This window comes from Spermophilus citellus, assembly GCF_964194105.1.
Source record: "Spermophilus citellus genome assembly, chromosome: 7".
NCBI classification, from domain to species: domain Eukaryota; kingdom Metazoa; phylum Chordata; class Mammalia; order Rodentia; family Sciuridae; genus Spermophilus; species Spermophilus citellus.
In genome coordinates this window covers 19,112,740-19,129,421 of record NC_138188.1, presented here as the reverse complement: position 1 = coordinate 19,129,421, position 16,682 = coordinate 19,112,740, and positions in this window count along the sequence as shown.

Genomic DNA, 16,682 nt, shown 5'->3' with positions numbered 1-16,682 from the left:
TGATTTAGAGTTCCAACTACATGAATCCATAAAGGAGAAAACAGAGTTAAACCTAAAAATTTAAACTGTTACTGCCAACGATCGGTTTAACCTAGAAGAACGAAATTTGGTGAGCCAAGTGGGATTGGGGTACTGATCATTACCTGAAAGTGTCATCAAGAATGGGTAAAAAATGTGTGCTGAGATTTCAGGAAACTCGTAGTTTTTTGGAAGCTTGGCAACCCCTTTCCATTAAAGTGATTTGCGCCAGTCTCTGCTTAGGGCTACATCAATAGGAAGCAAACCATAGAGATAGAACTTGGAACTACTTTATTGTGTCAAATTTCAAAGAGCTAGCACAAACCGTGTTTGATTTAGAGTTCCAAATACATGTATCCATATAGGAGAAAACAGAGTGAAACCTAAAAATTAAAACTGTTACTGCCAAAGATCGGTTTAACCTAGAAGAACGAAATTTGGTGAGAAAATTTGGATTGGGGTACTGATCATTACCTGAAAGTGTCATCAAGATTGGGTGAAAAAATGTGTGCTGAGATTTCACGAAACTCGTAGTTTTTTGGAAGCTTGGCAACCCCTTTCCGTGAAAGCGATTTGCTCCAGTCTCTGCTTAGTGCTACATCAATAGGAAACAAACCATAGAGATAGAACTTGGAACTACTTTATTGTGTCAAGTTTCAAAGAGCTAGCACAAACCGTGTTTGATTTACAGTTCCAACTACAGGTATCCATATAGGAGAAAACAGAGTGAAACCTAAAAATTAAAACTGTTACTGTCAAAGGTCAGTTTAACCTAGAAGAACGAAATTTGGTGCGAAAAGTTGGATTGGGGTACTGATCATTACCTGAAAGTGTCATCAAGATTGGGTGAAAAAATGTGTGCTGAGATTTCAAGAAACTCATAGTTTTTTGGAAGCTTGGCAACCCCTTTCCATGAAAGTGATTTGCACCAGTCTCTGCTTAGGGCTACATCAGTAGGAAACAAACCATGGAGATAGAACTTGGAACTACTTTATTGTGTGAAGTTTCAAAGAGCTAGCACAAACCGTGTTTGATTTAGAGTTCCAACTACATGTATCCATATAGGAGAAAACAGAGTGAAACCTAAAAATTAAAACTGTTACTGCCAACGAACGGTTACCCTAGAAGAATGAAATTTGGTGAGTCAAGTGGCATTGGGGTACTGATCATTACCTGAAAGTGTCATGAAACTGGGTGAAAAAATGTGTGCTGAGATTTCAGGAAACTCGTAGTTTTGGAAGCTTGGCAACCCCTTTCCATGAAAGTGATTTGCGCCAGTCTCTGCTTAGGGCTACATCAATAGGAAACAAACCATAGAGATAGAACTTGGAACTACTTGACTGTGTCAAGTTTCAAAGAGCTAACACAAACCGTGTTTGATTTAGAGTTCCAAATACATGAATCCATAAAGGAGAAAACAGAGTTAAACCTAAAAATTTAAACTGTTACTGCCAACGATCTGTTTAACCTAGAAGAACGAAATTTGGTGAGCCAAATGGGATTGGGGTACTGATCATTACCTGAAAGTGTCATCAAGAATGGGTAAAAAATGTGTGCTGAGATTTCAGGAAACTCGTAGTTTTTTGAAAGCTTGGCAACCCCTTTCCATGAAAGTGATTTGCGCCAGTCTCTGCTTAGGGCTACACCAATAGGAAAGAAACCATGGAGATAGAACTTGGAACTACTTTATTGTTTCAAGTTTCAAAGAGCTAGCACAAACCGTGTTTGATTTACAGTTCCAACTACATGTATCCATAAAGGAGAAAACAGAGTGAAACCTAAAAATTAAAACTTTTACTGCCAACGAACGGTTCAACCTAGAAGAACGAAATTTGGTGAGCCAAGTGGGATTGGGGTACTGATCATTACCTGAAAGTGTCATGAAGATTGGGTGAAAAAATGTGTGCTGAGATTTCAGAAACTCGTAGTTTTTTGGAAGCTTGGCAACCCCTTTCCATGAAAGGGATTTGCGCCAGTGTCTGCTTAGGGCCACATCAATAGGAAACATAGAATAGAGATAGAACTTGGAACTACTGTATTGTGTCAAGTTTCAAAGAGCTAGCAGAAACCGTGTTTGATTTAGAGTTCCAACTACATGTATCCATATAGGAGAAAACAGAGTGAAACCTAAAAATTAAAACTGTTACTGCCAACGAACGGTTTAATCTAGAAGAACGAAATATGGTGAGCCAAGTGGGATTGGGGTACTGATCATTACCTGAAAGTGTCATCAAGATTGGGTGAAAAAATGTGTGCTGAGATTTCAGGAAACTCGTAGTTTTTTGGAAGATTGGCAACCCCTTTCCATGAAAGGGATTTGCGCCAATCTCTGCTTAGAGCTACATCAATAGGAAACAAACCATAGAGATAGAACTTGGAACTACTTTCTTGTGTCAAGTTTCAAAGAGCTAGCACAATCCGTGTTTGATTTAGAGTTCCAACTACATGTATCCATATAGGAGAAAACAGAGTGAAACCTAAAAATTAAAACTGTTACAGCCAAAGATCAGTTTAACCTAGAAGAACAAAATTTGGAGTGAAAAGTTGGATTGGGGTACTGATCATTACCTGAAAGTGTCATCAAGATTGGGTGAAAAAATGTGTGCTGAGATTTCACGAAACTCGTAGTTTTTTGGAAGCTTGGCAACCCCTTTCCGTGAAAGCGATTTGCTCCAGTCTCTGCTTAGTGCTACATCAATAGGAAACAAACCATAGAGATAGAACTTGGAACTACTTTATTGTGTCAAGTTTCAAAGAGCTAGCACAAACCGTGTTTGATTTAGAGTTCCAACTATATGTATCCATATAGGAGAAAATAGAGTGAAACCTAAAAATTAAAACTGTTACTGCCAACGATCGTTTTAACCTAGAAGAACGAAATTTGGTGAGCCAAGTGGGATTGGGGTACTGATCATTACCTGAAAGTGTCATCAAGATTGGGTGAAAAAATGTGTGCTGAGATTTCAGGAAACTCGTAGTTTTTTGGAAGCTTGGCAACCCCTTTCCATGAAAGTGATTTGCGCCAGTCTCTGCTTAGGGCTACATCAATAGGAAACAAACCATAGAGATAGAACTTGGAACTACTTGACTGTGTCAAGTTTCAAAGAGCTAGCACAAACCGTGTTTGATTTAGAGTTCCAACTACATGAATCCATAAAAGAGAAAACAGAGTGAAACCTAAAAATTTAATCTGTTACTGCCAACGATCGGTTTAACCTAGAAGAACGAAATTTGGTGAGCCAAGTGGGAATGGGTACTGATCATTACCTGAAAGTGTCATCAAGATTGGGTGAAAAAATGTGTGCTGAGATTTCACGAAACTCGTAGTTTTTCGGAAGCTTGGCAACCCCTTTCCATGAAAGTGATTTGTGCCAGTCTCTGCTTAGGGCTACATCAATAGGAAACAAAGAATATAGATAGAACTTGGAACTACTTTATTGTGTCAAGTTTCAAAGTGCTAGCACAATCCGTGTTTTATTTAGAGTTCCAACTACATTATCCATATAGGAGAAAACAGAGTGAAACCTAAAAATTAAAACTGTTACTGCCAAAGATCAGTTTAACCTAGAAGAACAAAATTTGGAGAGAAAAGTTGGAATGGGGTACTGATCATTACCTGAAACTGTCATCAAAATTGGGTGAAAAAATGTGTGCTGAGATTTCAGGAAACTCGTAGTTTTTTGGAAGCTTGGCAACCCCTTTCCATGAAAGTGATTTGCGCCAGTCTCTGCTTAGGGCTACATCAATAGGAAACAAACCATCGAGATAGAACTTGGAACTACTTAATTGTGTCAAGTTACATAGAGCTAGCACAAACCGTGTTTGATTTAGAGTTCCAACTATATGTATCCATATAGGAGAAAACAGAGTGAAACCTGAAAATTTAAACTATTACTGTCAATGATCGGTTTAACCTAGAAGAACGAAATTTGGTGACCCAAGTGGGATTGGGGTAATGATCATTACCTGAAGGTGTCATCAAGATTGGGTGAAAAAATGTGTGCTGAGATTTCACGAAACTCGTAGTTTTTTGGAAGCTTGGCAACCCCTTTCCATGAAAGTGATTTGCGCCAGTCTCTGCTTAGGGCTACATGAATAGGAAACAAACCATAGAGATAGAACTTGGAACTACTTTATTGTGTCAAGTTTCAAAGAGCTAGCACAATCCGTGTTTGATTTAGAGTTCCAAGTACATGTATCCATATAGGAGAAAACAGAGTGAAACCTAAAAATTAAAACTGTTACAGCCAAAGATCAGTTTAACCTAGAAGAACAAAATTTGGAGTGAAAAGTTGGATTGGGGTACTGATCATTACCTGAAAGTGTCATCAAGATTGGGTGAAAAAATGTGTGCTGAGATTTCAGGAAACTCGTAGTTTTTTGGAAGCTTAGCAAACCCTTTCCATGAAAGTGATTTGCGCCAGTCTCTGCTTAGTGCTACATCAAAAGGAAACAAATCATAAAGATAGAACTTGGAACTACTTTATTGTGACAAGTTTCAAGGAGCTAGCACAAACCGTGTTTGATTTAGAGTTCCAACTACATGTATCCATATAGGAGAAAACAGAGTGAAACCTAAAAATTAAAACTGTTACTGTCAAAGGTCAGTTTAACCTGGAAGAACGAAATTTGGTGCGAAAAGTTGGATTGGGGTACTGATCATTACCTGAAAGTGTCATCAAGATTGGGTGAAAAAATGTGTGCTGAGATTTCACGAAACTCGTAGTTTTTTGGAAGCTTGGCAACCCCTTTCCATGAAAGTGATTTGCACCAGTCTCTGCTTAGGGCTACATCAGTAGGAAACAAACCATGGAGATAGAACTTGGAACTACTTTATTGTGTGAAGTTTCAAAGAGCTAGCACAAACCGTGTTTGATTTAGAGTTCCAACTACATGTATCCATATAGGAGAAAACAGAGTGAAACCTAAAAATTAAAACTGTTACTGCCAACGAACGGTTACCCTAGAAGAACGAAATTTGGTGAGTCAAGTGGCATTGGGGTACTGATCATTACCTGAAAGTGTCATGAAACTGGGTGAAAAAATGTGTGCTGAGATTTCAGGAAACTCGTAGTTTTGGAAGCTTGGCAACCCCTTTCCATGAAAGTGATTTGCGCCAGTCTCTGCTTAGGGCTACATCAATAGGAAACAAACCATAGAGATAGAACTTGGAACTACTTGACTGTGTCAAGTTTCAAAGAGCTAACACAAACCGTGTTTGATTTAGAGTTCCAAATACATGAATCCATAAAGGAGAAAACAGAGTTAAACCTAAAAATTTAAACTGTTACTGCCAATGATCTGTTTAACCTAGAAGAACGAAATTTGGTGAGCCAAGTGGGATTGGGGTACTGATCATTACCTGAAAGTGTCATCAAGAATGGGTAAAAAATGTGTGCTGAGATTTCAGGAAACTCGTAGTTTTTTGAAAGCTTGGCAACCCCTTTCCATGAAAGTGATTTGCGCCAGTCTCTGCTTAGGGCTACACCAATAGGAAAGAAACCATGGAGATAGAACTTGGAACTACTTTATTGTGTCAAGTTTCAAAGAGCTAGCACAAACCGTGTTTGATTTACAGTTCCAACTACATGTATCCATAAAGGAGAAAACAGAGTGAAACCTAAAAATTAAAACTTTTACTGCCAACGAACGGTTCAACCTAGAAGAACGAAATTGGGTGAGCCAAGTGGGATTGGGGTACTGATCATTACCTGAAAGTGTCATGAAGATTGGGTGAAAAAATGTGTGCTGAGATTTCAGAAACTCGTAGTTTTTTGGAAGCTTGGCAACCCCTTTCCATGAAAGGGATTTGCGCCAGTGTCTGCTTAGGGCCACATCAATAGGAAACATAGAATAGAGATAGAACTTGGAACTACTGTATTGTGTCAAGTTTCAAAGAGCTAGCACAAACCGTGTTTGATTTAGAGTTCCAACTACATGTATCCATATAGGAGAAAACAGAGTGAAACCTAAAAATTAAAACTGTTACTGCCAACGAACGGTTTAATCTAGAAGAACGAAATATGGTGAGCCAAGTGGGATTGGGGTACTGATCATTACCTGAAAGTGTCATCAAGATTGGGTGAAAAAATGTGTGCTGAGATTTCAGGAAACTCGTAGTTTTTTGGAAGCTTGGCAACCCCTTTCCATGAAAGGGATTTGCGCCAATCTCTGCTTAGAGCTACATCAATAGGAAACAAACCATAGAGATAGAACTTGGAACTACTTTCTTGTGTCAAGTTTCAAAGAGCTAGCACAATCCGTGTTTGATTTAGAGTTCCAACTACATGTATCCATATAGGAGAAAACAGAGTGAAACCTAAAAATTAGAACTGTTACAGCCAAAGATCAGTTTAACCTAGAAGAACAAAATTTGGAGTGAAAAGTTGGATTGGGGTACTGATCATTACCTGAAAGTGTCATCAAGATTGGGTGAAAAAATGTGTGCTGAGATTTCAGGAAACTCGTAGTTTTTTGGAAGCTTGGCAAACCCTTTCCATGAAAGTGATTTGCGCCAGTCTCTGCTTAGTGCTACATCAAAAGGAAACAAATCATAAAGATAGAACTTGGAACTACTTTATTGTGACAAGATTCAAGGAGCTAGCACAAACCGTGTTTGATTTAGAGTTCCAACTACATGTATCCATATAGGAGAAAACAGAGTGAAACCTAAAAATTAAAACTGTTACTTCCAAAGATCAGTTTAACCTAGAAGAACGAAATTTGGTGGGAAAAGTTGGATTGGGGTACTGATTATTACCTGAATGTGTCATCAAGTTTGGGTGAAAAAATGTGTGCTGAGATTTCACGAAACTCGTAGTTTTTTGGAAGCTTGGCAACCCCTTTTCATGAAAGCGATTTGCTCCAGTCTCTGCTTAGGGCTACATCAATAGGAAACAAACCATAGAGATAGAACTTGGAACTACTTGATTGTGTCAAGTTTCAAAGAGCTAGCACAAACCGTGTTTGATTTAGAGTTCCAACTACATGTATCCATATAGGAGAAAACAGAGTGAAACCTAAAAATTAAAACTGTTACCGCCAAAGATTGGTTTAACCTAGAAGAACAAAATTTGGTGAGAAAAGTGGGATTGGTGTACTGATCATTACCTGAAACTGTCATCAAGATTGGGTGAAAAAATGTGTGCTGAGATTTCAGGAAACTCGTAATTTTTTGGAAGCTTGACAACCCCTTTCCATGAAAGGGATTTCCACCCGTGTCTGCTTAGGGCTACATCAATAGGAAACAAACCATAGAGATAGAACTTGGAACTACTTGATTGTGTCAAGTTTCAAAGAGCTAGCACAAATCGTGTTTGATTTAGAGTTCCAACTACATGAATCCATAAAAAGAAAACAGAGTTAAACCTAAAAATTTAAACTGTTACTGCCAACGATCGGTTTAACCTAGAAGAACGAAATTTGGTGAGCCAAGTGGGATTGGGGTACTGATCATTACCTGAAAGTGTCATCAAGAATGGGTAAAAAATGTGTGCTGAGATTTCAGGAAACTCGTAGTTTTTTGGAAGCTTGGCAAACCCTTTCCATGAAAGTGATTTGCGCCAGTCTCTGCTTAGGGCTACATCAATAGGAAGCAAACCATAGAGATAGAACTTGGAACTACTTTATTGTGTCAAATTTCAAAGAGCTAGCACAAACCGTGTTTGATTTAGAGTTCCAACTACATGTATCCATGTAGGAGAAAACAGAGTGAAACCTAAAAATTAAAACTGTTACTGCCAAAGATCGGTTTAACCTAGAAGAACGAAATTTGGTGAGAAAATTTGGATTGGGGTACTGATCATTACCTGAAAGTGTCATCAAGATTGGGTGAAAAAATGTGTGCTGAGATTTCACGAAACTCGTAGTTTTTTGGAAGCTTGGCAACCCCTTTCCATGAAAGCGATTTGCTCCAGTCTCTGCTTAGTGCTACATCAATAGGAAACAAACCATAGAGATAGAACTTGGAACTCCTTTATTGTGTCAAGTTTCAAAGAGCTAGCACAAACCGTGTTTGATTTACAGTTCCAACTACAGGTATCCATATAGGAGAAAACAGAGTGAAACCTAAAAATTAAAACTGTTACTGCCAACGATCGGTTTAATCTAGAAGAACGAAATTTGGTGAGCCAAGTGGGATTGGGTACTGATCATTATCTGAAAGTGTCATCAAATTTGGCGAAAAAATGTTTGCTGATATTTCACGAAACTCGTAGTTTTTTGGAAGCTTCGCATCCCCTTTCCATGAAAGTGATTTGCGCCAGTCTCTGCTTAGGGCTACACCAATAGGAAAGAAACCATGGAGATAGAACTTGGAACTACTTTATTGTTTCAAGTTTCAAAGAGCTAGCACAAACCGTGTTTGATTTACAGTTCCAACTACATGTATCCATATAGGAGAAAACAGAGTGAAACCTAAAAATTAAAACTTTTACTGCCAACGAACGGTTCAACCTAGAAGAACGAAATTTGGTGAGCCAAGTGGGATTGGGGTACTGATCATTACCTGAAAGTGTCATGAAGATTGGGTGAAAAAATGTGTGCTGAGATTTCAGGAAACTCGTAGTTTTTTGGAAGCTTGGCAACCCCTTTCCATGAAAGGGATTTGCACCAGTGTCTGCTTAGTGCTACATCAATAGGAAACATAGAATAGAGATAGAACTTGGAACTACTGTATTGTGTCAAGTTTCAAAGAGCTAGCACAATCCGTGTTTGATTTAGAGTTCCAACTACATGTATCCATATAGGAGAAAACAGAGTGAAACCTAAAAATTAAAACTGTTACAGCCAAAGATCAGTTTAACCTAGAAGAACAAAATTTGGATTGAAAAGTTGGATTGGGGTACTGATCATTACCTGAAAGTGTCATCAAGATTGGGTGAAAAAATGTGTGCTGAGATTTCAGGAAACTCGTAGTTTTTTGGAAGCTTGGCAACCCCTTTCCATGAAAGGGATTTGCACCAGTGTCTGCTTAGGGCTACATCAATAGGAAACAAACCATAGAGATAGAACTTGGAACTACTTGATTGTGTCAAGTTTCAAAGAGCTAGCACAAACCGTGTTTGATTTAGAGTTCCAACTACATGAATCCATAAAAGAGAAAACAGAGTGAAACCTAAAAGTTTAAACTGTTACTGCCAACGATCGGTTTAACCTAGAAGAACGAAATTTGGTGAGCCAAGTGGGATTGGGTACTGATCATTACCTGAAAGTGTCATCAAGATTGGGTGAAAAAATGTGTGCTGAGATTTCACGAAACTCGTAGTTTTTCGGAAGCTTGGCAACCCCTTTCCATGAAAGTGATTTGCGCCAGTCTCTGCTTAGGGGTACATGAATAGGAAACAAACCATAGAGATAGAACTTGGAACTACTTGACTGTGTCAAGTTTCAAAGAGCTAGCACAATCCGTGTTTGATTTAGAGTTCCAAGTACATGTATCCATATAGGAGAAAACAGAGTGAAACCTAAAAATTAAAACTGTTACTGCCAAAGATCAGTTTAACCTAGAAGAACGAAATTTGGTGAGCCAAGTGGGATTGGGGTACTGATCATTACCTGAAAGTGTCATCAAGATTGGGTGAAAAAATATGTGCTGAGATTTCAGGAAACTCGTAGTTTTTTGGAAGCTTGGCAACCCCTTTCCATGAAAGTGATTTGCGCCAGTCTCTGCTTAGTGCTACATCAAAAGGAAACAAATCATAAAGATAGAACTTGGAACTACTTTATTGTGACAAGTTTCAAAGAGCTAGCACAAACCGTGTTTGATTTAGAGTTCCAAGTACATGTATCCGTATAGGAGAAAACAGAGTGAAACCTAAAAATTTAAACTGTTACTGCCAAAGATCGGTTTAACCTAGAAGAACGAAATTTGGTGGGAAAAGTTGGATTGGGGTACTGATCATTACCTGAATGTGTCATCAAGATTGGGTGAAAAAATGTGTGCTGAGATTTCACGAAACTCGTAGTTTTTTGGAAGCTTGGCAACCCCTTTCCATGAAAGCGATTTGCTCCAGTCTCTGCTTAGGGCTACATCAATAGGAAACAAACCATAGAGATAGAACTTGGAACTACTTGATTGTGTCAAGTTTCAAAGAGCTAGCACAAACCGTGTTTGATTTAGAGTTCCAACTACATGTATCCATATAGGAGAAAACAGAGTGAAACCTAAAAATTAAAACTGTTACCGCCAAAGATTGGTTTAACCTAGAAGAACAAAATTTGGTGAGAAAAGTGGGATTGGTGTACTGATCATTACCTAAAAGTGTCATCAAGATTGGGTGAAAAAATGTGTGCTGAGATTTCAGGAAACTCGTAGTTTTTTGGAAGCTTGGCAACCCCTTTCCATGAAAGGGATTTGCACCAGTGTCAGCTTAGGGCTACATCAATAGGAAACAAACCATAGAGATAGAACTTGGAACTACTTGATTGTGTCAAGTTTCAAAGAGCTAGCACAAACCGTCTTTGATTTAGAGTTCCAACTACATGTATCCATATAGGAGAAAACAGAGTGAAACCTAAAAATTAAAACTGTTACTGCCAACGAACGGTTTAACCTAGAAGAACGAAATTTGGTGAGTCAAGTGGCATTGGGGTACTGATCATTACCTGAATGTGTCATGAAACTGGGTGAAAAAATGTGTGCTGAGACTTCAGGAAACTCGTAGTTTTTTGGAAGCTTGGCAACCCCTTTCCATGAAAGTGATTTGCGCCAATCTCTGCTTAGAGCTACATCAATAGGATACAAACCATAGAGAAAGAACTTGGAACTACTTTATTGCGTCAAGTTTCAAAGAGCTAGCAAAAACCGTGTTTGATTTAGAGTTCCAACTACAGGTATCCATATAGGAGAAAAGAGAGTGTAACCTAAAAATTAAAACTCTTACTGCCAACGATCGTTTTAACCTAGAAGAACAAAATTTGGTGAGCCAAGTGGGATTGGGGTACTGATCATTACATGAAAATGTCATCAATATTGGGTGAAAAAATGTGTGCAGAGATTTCAGGAAACTCGTAGTTTTTGGAAGCTTGGCAACCCCTTTCCATGAAAGTGATTTGCGCCAGTCTCTGCTTAGGGCTACATCAATAGGCAACAAACCATAGAGATAGAACTTGGAACTACTTGACTGTGTCAAGTTTCAAAGAGCTAGCACAAACCGTGTTTGATTTAGAGTTCCAACTACATGTATCCATATAGGAGAAAACAGAGTGAAACCTAAAAATTAAAACTGGAACTGGGAACCTACGGTTTAACCTAGAACAACGAAATTTGGTGACCCAAGTCGGATTGGCTTACTGATCATTACCTGAAAGTGTCATCAAGATTGTTTGAAAAAATGTGTACTGAGATTTCAGGAAACTCGTAGTTTTCTGGAAGCTTGGCAACCCCTTTCCATGAAAGTGATTTGTGCCAGTCTCTGCTTAGGGCTACATCAATAAGAAACAAAAAATAGAGATAGAACTTGGAAGTACTTGATTGTGTCAAGTTTCAAAGAGCTAGCACAAACCTTGTTTGATTTAGAGTTCCAACTACATGTATCCATATAGGAGAAAACAGAGAGAAACCTAAAAATTAAAACTGTTACTGACAACGAATGGTTTAACCTAGAAAAACGAAATTTGGTGAGCCAAGTGGGATTGGGGTACTGATGATTACCTGAAAGCGTCATCAAGATTGGGTGAAAATATGTGTGCTATGATTTCAGGAAACTCGTAGTTTTTTGGAAGCTTGGCAACCACTTTCTATGAAAGTGATTTGCGCCAGTCTCTGCTTACGGCTAGATCAATAGGAAACAAACCATAGAGTTAGAACTTGGAACTACTTGATTGTGTCAAGTTTCAAAGAGCTAGCACAAACCGTGTTTGATTTAGAGTTCCAACTACATGTATCCATATAGGAGAAGACAGAGTGAAACCTAAAAATTAAAACTGTTACTGCCAACGAACGGTTCAACCTAGAAGAACGAAATTTGGTGAGCCAAGTGGGAATGGGGTACTGATCATTACCTGAAAGTGTCATGAATATTGGGTGAAAAATGTGTGCTGAGATTTCAGGAAACTCGTAGTTTTTTGGAAGCTTGGCAACCCCTTTCCATGAAAGTGATTTGTGCCAGTCTCTGCTTACGGCTACATCAATAGGAAACAAACCATAGAGATAGAACTTGGACCTACATTATTGTGTCAAGTTTCAAAGAGCTAGCACAAACCTTGTTTGATTTAGAGTTCCAACTACATGTATCCATATAGGAGAAAACAAAGTGAAACCTAAAAATTCAAACTGTTACTGCCAACGAATGGTTTAACCTAGAAAAACGAAATTTGGTGAGCCAAGTGGGATTGGGGTACTGATGATTACCTGAAAATGTCATCAAGATTGGGTGAAAATATGTGTGCTGAGATTTCAGGAAACTCGTAGTTTTTTGGAAGCTTGGCAACCCCTTTCAATGAAAGTGATTTGCGCCAGTATCTGCTTAGGGCTAGATCAATAGGAAAGAAACCATAGAGATAGAACTTGGAACTACTTGATTGTGTCAAGTTTCAAAGAGCTAGCACAAACCGTGTTTGATTTAGAGTTCCAAATACATGTATCCATATAAGAGAAAACAGAGTGAAACCTAAAATTTAAAACTGTTACTGCCAACGAAGGGTTTAACCTAGAAGAACGAAATTTGGTGAGCCAAGTGGGATTGGCTTACTTATCATTACCTGAAACTGTCATCAAGATTGTGTGAAAAAATGTGTGCTGAGATTTCAGGAAACCTGTAGTTTTTTAGAAGCTTGGCAAGCCCTTTCCATGAAAGTGATTTGCGCCAGTCTCTGCTTAGGGCTCCATCAATAGGAAACAAACCATAGAGATAGAACTTGGAACTACTTTATTGTGTCAAGTTGCAAAGAGCTAGCACAAACCGTGTTTGATTTAGAGTTCCAACTACATGTACCCTTATAGGAGACAAAAGAGTGAAACCTAAAATTTTAAACTGTTACTGACAATGAACGGTTTAAGCTAGAACAACGAAATATGGTGAGCCATGTGGGATTGGGGTCCTGATCATTACCTGAAAGTGTCATCAAGATTGGGTGAAAAAATGTATGCTGAGATTTCATGAAACTCGTAGTTTTTTGGAAGCTTGGCAACCCCTTTCCATGAAAGTGATTTGTGCAAGTCTCTGCTTAGGGCTACATCAATAGGAAACAAACCATAGAGATAGATCTTGGAACTACTTTATTTTGTCAAGTTGCAAAGAGCTAGCACAAACCGTGTTTGATTTAGAGTTCCAACTACGTGTATCCATATAGGAGAAAACAGAGTGAAACCTAAAAATTTAAACTGTTACTGCCAATGAACGGTTTAACCTAGAACAACGAAATATGCTGAGCCAAGCGGGATTTGGGTACTGATCATTACCAGAAAGTGATATCAAGATTGGGTGAAAAATTGTGTGCTGAGATTTCTAGGAAACTCGTAGTTTTTTGGAAGCTTGGCAACCCCTTTCCATGAAAGTGATTTGCGCCAGTCTCTGCTTAGGGCTACATCAATAGGAAACAAACCATAGAGATAGAACTTGGAACTATTTATTGTGTCAAGTTGCAAAGAGCTAGCACAAACCGTGTTTGATTTAGAGTTCCAACTACGTGTATCCATATAGGAGACAACAGAGTGACACCTAAAAATTTAAACTTTTACTGACAATAAACGGTTTAAACTAGAACAACGAAATATGGTGAGCCAAGTGGGATTGGGGTACTGATCATTACCTGAAAGTGTCATCAAGATTGGGTGAAAAAATGTATGCTGAGATTTCATGAAACTCGTAGTTTTTTGGAAGCTTGGCAACCCCTTTCCATGAAAGTGATTTGTTCAAGTCTCTGCTTAGGGCTACATCAATAGGAAACAAACCATAGAGATAGATCTTGGAACTACTTTATTTTGTCAAGTTGCAAAGAGCTAGCACAAACCGTGTTTGATTTAGAGTTCCAACTACGTGTATCCATATAGGAGAAAACAGAGTGAAACCTAAAAATTAAAACTGTTACTGCCAACGAATGATTTAATCTAGAAGAACATAATTTGGTGAGCCAAGTGGGATTGGGGTACTGATCATTACCTGAAAGTGTTATAAAGATTGGGTGAAAAAATGTGTGCTGAGATTTCAGGAAACTCGTAGTTTTTGGAAGCTTGGCAACCCCTTTCAATGAAAGTGATTTGCGCCAGTCTCTGCTTAGGGCTACATCAATAGGAAACAGACCATAGAGATATAACTTGGAACTACTTGATTGTGTCAAGTTTCAAAGAGCTAGCACAAACCGTGTTTGATTTAGAGTTCCAACTAAATGTATCCATGTAGGAGAAAACAGAGTGAAACCTAAAAATTAAAACTGTTACTGCCAACGAACGGTTTAACCTAGAAGAACGAAATTTGGTGAGTCAAGTGGGATTGGGGTACTGATCATTACCTGAATGTGTCATCAAGATTGGGTGAAAAAATGTGTGCTGAGATTTCACGAAACTCGTAGTTTTTTGTAAGCTTGGCAACCCCTTTCCATGAAAGTGATTTGCGCCAGTCTCTGCTTAGGGCTACATCAATAGGAAACAAACGATAGAGATAGAAGTTGGAACTACTTGATTGTGTCAAGTTTCAAAGAGTTAGCACAAACCGTGTTTGATTTAGAGTTCCAACTACATGTATCCGTATAGCAGAAAACAGAGTGAAAGCTAAAATTTAAACTGTTACTGCCAACGAACGGTTTAAACTAGAAGAACGAAATTTGGTGAGCCAAGTGGGATTGGGGTACTAATCATTACCTGAAAGAGTCCTCAACATTGGTGAAAAAATGTGTGATGAGATTTCAGGAAACTCGTAGTTTTTTGGAAGATTGGCAACCCCTTTCCATGAAAGTGATTTGCGCCAGTCTCTGCTTAGAGCTACATCAATAGGGAACAAACCATAGAGATAGAACTTGGAACTACTTGACTGGGTCAAGTTTCAAAGAGCTAGCACAAACCGTGTTTGATTTAGAATTCCAACTTCATGTATCAATATAGGAGAAAACAGAGTGAAACCTAAAAATTAAAACTGTTACTGCCAACAAACTTTTTAACCTAGAAGAACAAAGTTTTGTGTGCCAAAGTTATTGGGGTACTGATCATTACACGAAAGTGTCAAAAAGATTGGGTGAAAAAATGTTTGCTGAGATTTCAGGAAACTCGTAGTTTTTTGAAACTTGGCAACCCCTTTCCATGAAAGTGATTTGCGCTAGTCTCTGCTTAGGGCTACATCAATAGGAAACAAACCATAGAGATAGAACTTGGAACTACTTGATTGTGTCAAGTTTCAAAGGGCTAGCACAAACCGTGTTTGATTTAGAGGTCCAACTACATGTATCCATATAGGAGAAAACAGAGTGAAACCTAAAAATTTAAACCGTTACTGCCAACGAACAGTTTAACCTAGAAGAACGAAATTTGGTGAGCCAAGTGGGATTGGGGTACTGATCATTACCTGAAAGTGTCATCAAGATTGGGTGAAAAAATGTGTGCTGAGATTTCACGAAACTCGTAGTTTTTTGGAAGCTTGGCAACCCCTTTCCATGAAAGTGATTTGCGCCAGTCTCTGCTTAGGTCTACATCAATAGGAAACAAACCATAGAGATAGAACTTGGAACTACTTGATTGTGTCAAGATTCAAAGAGCTTGCACAAACCCTGTTTGATTTAGTGTTCCAACTACATGTATCCATATAAGAAAACAGAGTGAAACCTAAAAATTAAAACTGTTACTGCCAACGAACGGTTTAACCTAGAAGAACAAAATTTGGTGAGCCAAGTGGGATTGGGGTACTTATGATTTCCTGAAAGTGTCATCAAGATTGGGTGAAAAAATGTGTGCTCAGATTTCAGGCAACTCGTAGTTTTTGGAAGCTTGGCAACCCCTTTCCATGAAAGTGATTTGCGCCAGTCTCTGCTTAGGGCTACATCAATAGGAAACAAACCATAGAGATAGAACTTGGAACTACTTGACTGTGTCAAGTTTCAAGGAGCTAGCACAAACCGTGTTGATTTAGAGTTCCAACTGCCTGTATCCATATAGGAGAAAACAGTGAAACCTAAAAATTAAAACTGTTACTGACAACGAACGGTTTAACCTAGAAGAACGAAATTTGGTGAGCCAAGTGGGATTGGGGTACTGATCAATACCTGAAAGTGTCATCAAGATTGGGTGAAAAAATGTGTGCTGAGATTTCAGGAAACTCGTAGTTTTTTGGAAGCTTGGCAACCCCTTTCCATGAAAGTGATTTGCGCAAGTCTCTGCTTAGGGCTACATCAATATGTAACAGGCCATAAAGATAGAACTTGGATCTACTTTATTGTGTCTAGTTTCAAAGAGCTAGCACAAACCGTGTTTGATTTAGAGTTCCAACTACATATATCCATATAGAAGAAAACAGAGTGAAACCTAAAAATTAAAACTGTTACTGCAAACGATCGTTTAACCTAGAAGAATGAAATTTGGTGAGCCAAGTGGGATTGGGGTACTGATCATTACCTGAAAGTGTCATCAATATTGGGTGAAAAAATGTGTGCTGAGATTTCTGGAAACTCGTAGTTTTTTGGAAGCTTGGCAACCCCTTTCCATGTAAGTGATTTGCGCCAGTCTCTGCTGAGGGCTA